The sequence below is a fragment of the Callithrix jacchus genome, chromosome X, assembly GCF_049354715.1.
Source record: "Callithrix jacchus isolate 240 chromosome X, calJac240_pri, whole genome shotgun sequence".
Classification (NCBI taxonomy): Eukaryota; Metazoa; Chordata; class Mammalia; order Primates; family Cebidae; genus Callithrix; species Callithrix jacchus.
In genome coordinates this window covers 2,458,370-2,465,109 of record NC_133524.1, presented here as the reverse complement: position 1 = coordinate 2,465,109, position 6,740 = coordinate 2,458,370, and the positions used below count along the sequence as shown (strand labels likewise).

The following is a 6,740-nucleotide window of genomic DNA, read 5'->3' as shown; positions in this document are numbered from 1 at the left end:
ACGATTTATAATCCTTTGGATATATACCCAGTAATGTGATTGCTGGGTCAAATGGAATTTCTATTTCTAAGGCCTTGAGGAATCGCCACACTGTCTTCCACAATGGTTGAACTAATTTACACTCCCACCAACAGTGTAAAAGTGTTCCTTTTTCTCCACATCCTCTCCAGCATCTGTTGTCTCCAGATTTTTTAATGATCGCCATTCTAACTGGCGTGAGATGGTATCTCAATGTAGTTTTGATTTGTATCTCTCTGATGACCAGTGACGATGAGCATTTTAAAAATATGGAACGCTTCACGAATTTGCGTGTCATCCTTGCGCAGAGGCCATGCTAATCTTCTCTGTATCGTTCCAATTTTAGTATATGTGCTGCCGAAGCGAGCACCAAAGTGAGATTTTGATGCCAAATTTTTTGGGGGAGTGAGAATGGACACATGATGAGTAATGTAATTATGTTCAATAATTTTTCTCTTTTTATCAATTTATTTTAAAATGTACATGTCAAACAAACTAAAACCACTGCTACAATTATGGCTTAGTGGTTATTTATTTATTCAATTTGTCTTTTTGTTTTTTTCCTTTTTGTGGAGAACGGGGTCTCGCTATATTGCCTAGGCAGGTTTTGAACTCCTGGGCTCAAGCTATCCTCCCACCTCTGCTTCCCTAAGAGCTGGGATTACAGGCGTGAGCCACAGCGCCCGGCGGTTATTTATTTATTAATTCATGTAGAGATGAAGTCTTGCTCACTCACCCAGGCTGGAGTGCAGCAGCGCGATCTCAGCTTGCTGCAAACTCCACCTCCCAGGTTCAAGCGATTCTCCTGCCTCAGCCTCCGAAGTAGCTGGGACTACAGGCATGTGCCACCACACCCAGCTAAATTTTGTATTTTTCATGGAAATGGGGCTTTTACCATGTTGACCAGGCTGGTCTTGAACTCCTGACCTCAAGTGGTCTGCCCACCTCAGTCTTCTAAAGTGCTGGGCCACCATGGACAGATGTTTACACGCTGAAGTATTCCCATTAACGAACCTTTATTATCTGTGCAAAAGAACGCAAGCCTGTTATGCCATTAACATGTGGGAATTAAACAGGAACATCGGTGAAAGAAGGAAAACGGGAGTGTCTGGGCTAGTCGTCTATCTATGAAATCGAAGTTCCATAAACTCCAACATACGTGAAAAACATCACATCAGGTTAAGTAAGAAAGCAGGCCGGGTGCGGTGGCTGACACCTGTAATCCCAGGACTTTGGAAAGTCTGAAGCAGATGGATCACCTGAGGTCAGGAGTTCGAGATCAGCCTAGTTAACATGGTGAAAGCCCATTTCTACTAAAAATATAAAAATTAGCTGAGTTGGGTGGTGGGCGCCTGAGGCTGAGGCAGGAGAATTGCTTGAACATGGAAGCTGCAGGTTGCAGTGAGCCGAGATCACACCACTGTAGTTTTTTTTTTTTTTTTTCCAGAAGCCTGAATGCAAGATTCAGGGAGCTGCCTGTTTTTCCCTTTTGAGGGCATACGGTTCAATGAACCACAAGGAAAACAGCTCAACAATGAAGTAAAGAAAGCCCCAAGACACCAGCATGGCGGCTCACGCCTGTAATCCCAACACTCTGGGAGGCTGAGACGGGAGGATCACCTGAGGCCAGGAGTTCAAGACCAGCCTGGGCAACGTGGCAAAACCTCGCCTCTACTAAAAAAGTACAAAAAATTTGCCAGGTGTGGTGGTGGGTGCCTGTCATCCCGGATATTTGGGAGGCTGAGACATGAGAATCACTTGAACCCTAGAGATGGAGGTTGCAGTGAGCTGAGATTGCACCATCGCACTCCAGCCTGGGCAACAGAGTGAGACTCAGAAGAAAAAAAAATCAGCCTGGTGTGGTGGCTCGCGACTATAATCCCAGCAGTTTGACAGGCTGAAGCAGGCAGATCACCTGAGGTCAGGAGTTCAAGACCAGCCTGGCCAATGTGGTGAAACCCCGCCTCTACTAAAAATACAAAAATTAGCAGGGCGTGGCGGTGTGCTCCTGTAATCCCAGCTATTCAGGAGGCTGAGGCAGAAGAATCACTTGAACCAGGGAAGTGGAGGAGGCGGAGATCACGCCGTTACACTCCAGCCTTGGGGACAGAGCAAGACTTCATCTAAAAAAAAAAAGATTATCACAGTATATCTGGAATCCCCGTATTTTAAAATCACTTAAAACTCATCTGAAGCGGTAAGAAGAAGGAAATATCCACAAATCACTCTCAGAGTGAGAAAAATGCAGATTCTTTCAGCTCCCATTTTAACTGACTTTAAGGTATAGCCGTCTGAGTCAATCTAAAAGAGCGTTTTTCAATTCTAATGAGAGGATCTTGTAACTAATTCAAGCCTGTGACGAATGAAAATGGGGCTTTCAGAATGAACACATCCCAGCAGCTATCACCAATCTACAATTTAAATCACATTTTAGAAGCCATTATCAGTGTTCAAATTCCATGACTAACTGAACCAGGATGAGGCCACAGCTTCCCAACCGGTGACTGGAGAAAGGAAACTGAAATTAGATCGACACCGCAGCGCATCCAACGCGGAGAATTAAAAGTCTGTGGTGCAGCAGAAGACAAAGGAATGAAAAAAAAATAACAACAGAAAGAAGATGTGTAATTATCCTCCGAATTTTGCTATTTTTGCTCTTCTCGCTGCACTCCTTGGGCATGATATCTATAACATAAAATATATGGTAATGAGGCTGGGCACAGTGGCTCACGTCTGTCACCCTAGCACTCTAAGAGTCTGAGGCAGGTGAATCACAAGGTCTGGAGTTCAAGACCAGCCTGACCAACATGGTGAAACCCCGTCTCTACTAAAAATACAAAACTTAGCCAGGCTTGGTAGTGAGTGCCTGTAATCCCAGCTACTCAGGAGGCTGAGGCAGGAGAATCGCCTGAACCCGGGAGGCGGAGGTTGCCGTGAACTGACATCATGCCGTTACACTCCAGAAAAAAAAAATGTATGATACTGAAACAGCAAACTTTTTAAATTTAATAATTATTTATTTTATTTTTTAAAATTGCATTTTAGGTTTTGGGGTACATGTGAAGAACATGCAAGATTGTTGCATAGGTACGAAACAGCAAACGTTTAGCTGGAGGTGGTAGCACGTACTTGTAGACCTAGCTACTTGGGAGGCCAAGGTGGGAGGACTGCTTGAGCCCAGGAGTTCCCGGTCAGCCTGGGAAACATAGGGAGACCCTGTCTCTACAAAAATAAAAATAAAAATTAGCAGGGTGTAATGCAGATGCCTGTAGTTCCAGCCACTTGGGAAGAGGAGGCAGGAGGAGCATTTATGCCCAGGAGATTAAGAATGCAGCAGGCTAGGACTGCACCGCTGCACTCCACACGGGCAGCAAAGCAACGCCTTGTTTTAACAAAGGAGCAAGCAGAAAATAAAAATAAAAAAGGAGAAAGAAAAGAAAAATATAAACGTTCCCTGTCCAAACAAATGAAGGCCAGATTCATGCAGGTCTCACCTCTCCCTCTCTCCCCCTCTCCTCCTCTTCCCCTCTCCCCCCTCCCCCTCTTCCTTACTCCCCCTCTCCCCCTCTCCCCCGCTCCCTCTCTTGCTCTCCCTCTCTATTTCTTTCTTTCTTAAGAGTCTTCATCTGTTGCCCAGGCTTGAGTATAGTGGCGTGATCTCAGCTCACTGCAACCTCCTCCTCCTGGGTTCAAGTGATTCTCCCACCTCAGCCTCCCGAGTAGCTGGGACTACAGGTGTGCACCACCACGACTGACTAGTTTTTGTATTTTTAATGGAGACAGGACTTCAGCATGTCGGCCACGGTGGTCTTGAACTCCTGACCTGAAGTAATCCTCCCCCCTCAGCCTCCCACAGTGCTGAGATTGCAGGCGGAAGCTACCAAGCTCAGCCTCAGGTAGGTCATTTTGGTTGGTACCTGTTGGAAATAGACGCTCGGCGTGGCAAAGAAACATCAGCCCTGAGACAGAGGATCCCTCAGCAACGCAGTTTTTAATTCCCGGGCTGCAGGGAGGGGACCCTCACTAGTCATCGTGCCAAGAGAGTACAATGAACAAAGGAAAACACACACATATATCCCTGACGCACGTGGGGTCGTCCTTCCTGCTGTGTCTGAGCTCCGTGGGCCGGAGCCAGACCTCAGCATCTAAACTAAAACCCGACTGGCTGACAACTTAAAACTTTTCTAAACAGGTGAAAGCCAGGGAGAGCTGGGACCCGCCTGTGAGCACATCCAGCACTGATATCTCAGTGAAAGTACAGGACGTAGAATGTCCTACGTGCCTGTGAGCTCGGTGTGTCTAACAGCCACATACGATGGGGCTTCACAGGAGTTATTAGCACACTTATTCTTTAACAAGAAAGAAAGCTTTGAAAAGGAAGACAGTGTGGTGATTCCTCAAGGATCTAGAAATAGAAATACCATTTGGCTCAGCAATCCCATTATCAGGTATATACCAAAAGGATTATAAATCGTTCTACTGTAAAGACACATGCACACGTATGTTCATTGCAGCATGGTTTACAATAGCAAAGATTTGGAAACAACCCAAATGCCCATCAATGACAGACTGGATAAAGAAAATGTGGCACATAGACACCATAGAATACTATGCAGCCATAAAAAAGGATGAGTTAGTGTCCTTTGCAGGGATATGGATGAAGCCGGAAACCATCATTCTCAGCAAACTTACACAAGAACAGAAAACCAAACACCACATGTTCTCACTCATAAGTGGGAGTTGAACAATGAGAACACACGGACACAGGGAGGGCAAGATTACACACCAGGGCCTGTTGGGGGGTGGGAGGCTAGGGGAGGGAGAGCAGGGGGTGTGGGGATTGGGGAGGGAGAGCATTAGGAGACATAGCTAATGTAGATGAGAAGGGGATGGATGCAGGAAACCACCACGGCACGTGTGTACCTGTGTAACAACCCTGCAAAATCTGCACATGTACCTCAGAACGTAAACCAAAATAAAAAAAAAAAAAAATCCTACCTGCAGCCAGGCGCAGTGGCTCACACCTGTCATCCCAGCGCTTTGGGAGGCCAAGGCGGGCGATCACCTGAGGTCAGGAGTTCAAGACCAGCTTGGCCAACATGGTGGAACACCCATCTCTACTAAAAATATACACATTAGTTGGGTGTGGTGGGCATGCCTGTAGTCCCAGCTACTCAGGAGGCTGAGGCAGGAGAACCACTTGAACCCGGGAGGCAGGGGTTGCAGTAAGCTGAGATCGCAGCATTGCACTCCGGCCTGGGTGACAGAGCGAGACTCTGTAAACACAAAATAGCCGGGCGCGGTGGCTCAAGCCTGTAATTCCAACACTTTGGGAGGCCGAGGCGGGTGGATCACGAGGTCAAGAGATCGAGACCATCCTGGTCAATATGGTGAAACCCCGTCTTTACCAAAAATAATTAGCTGCGCATGGTGGCGTATGCCTGGATTCCCAGCTACTCAGGAGGCTGAGGCAGGAGAATTGCCTGAACCCGGGAGGCAGGGGTTGCAGTGAGCCGAGATCGCAGCATTGCACTCCAGCCTGGGAAACCAGAGCGAAACTCCATCTCAAAAAAAAAAATAAATAAAAGACAAAATAATAGAAAACCTACCTGCACTTCAACCCCCTCTACTTTCGTGTTAGTTATCTGTGGCTGTGAACAAACCACCCAGAAGGCAGAGGCCGAAACAACACTCACTTCTTATCTCACCGTCCCTGCAAGTCAGCAACGTGCGCTCCTCTGAGTTGGGTCTCTCTGCAAGAAGGTTTCTCGTAGATGCAAAACCCGGCTGCATGGCAGCCATGCGCTGGGACTCCCCTGGGACTGTGGGAACGTCTGATCTCAAGCACATATGGCTGCTGGCAGACATCAGGTCCTTGTTACTAATTGTCAGGCTGAAAGCCTCAGCTCCTCTCTGGCTGTTGGCTGGAGATCACTTCCTTTCTTTGCTTCCTGGGATTTTCCATGAGTAAGTGCACAATATGGCAGCTGGAGCCCTTCAGGGTGAGCCAAGGAGTAAGCCGAGCAGCAAGTCAGACCCTGAAGTCTTATGCAACACCGTCATGAAAGAGACGTCCTCTGACTATCGCAGCAGTTTATTTTTATTTTTATTTTTTTTGACACTGAGTCTGGGTCTCTCTCGCCAGGCTGGAGTGCAATGGCACAATCTCAGCTCACTGCAACCTCCGCCTCCAGGGTTCAAGCGATTCTCCTGCCTCAGTCTCCAGAGTAGCTGGGACTACAGGCATGCACCACCAAACCCGGCTAATTTTTATATTTTTAGTAGAAATGGGGTTTCACCATGTTGACCAGGATGGCGTCGATCTCTTGACCTCGCGATCCACCCGCCTCGGCCTCCCAAAGTCCTGGGATTACAGGCGTGAGCCACCGCGCCCGGTCGTGTATTTTATTGTTTAGAAGTAAGTCCGAGGTCTTGTCTATACTCTAATGGGAGGAGATCAAGAGATCAGGCAAGAAATGAACATTATCATATGAGGGTTACAGTGGCCCATCTCCATGTCTGTCTTTTACTGAAAAACCCTCTCACTCTTCTGCTATATAAAAATCTGTCGGGCCGGACGCGGTGGCTCACGCCTGTAATCCCAGCACTTTGGGAGGCCGAGGCGGGTGGATCACGAGGTCAAGAGATCGAGACCATCCTGGTCAACATGGTGAAACCCCGTCTCTACTAAAAATACAAAAATCAGCTGGGCACGGTGGTGT

At 47.4% G+C, this 6,740-nt stretch overlaps 1 non-coding gene across 1 annotated transcript; it reads right to left on the bottom strand.

Annotated features, from left to right (window-relative positions):
* Positions 1 to 281: 281 nt before the first annotated feature.
* LOC118150717 (U6 spliceosomal RNA) lies at positions 282 to 388 on the bottom strand. Its single transcript, XR_004738870.1, has one exon. It is a non-coding gene; the product is annotated as a U6 spliceosomal RNA (small nuclear RNA).
* Positions 389 to 6,740: the final 6,352 nt, after the last annotated feature.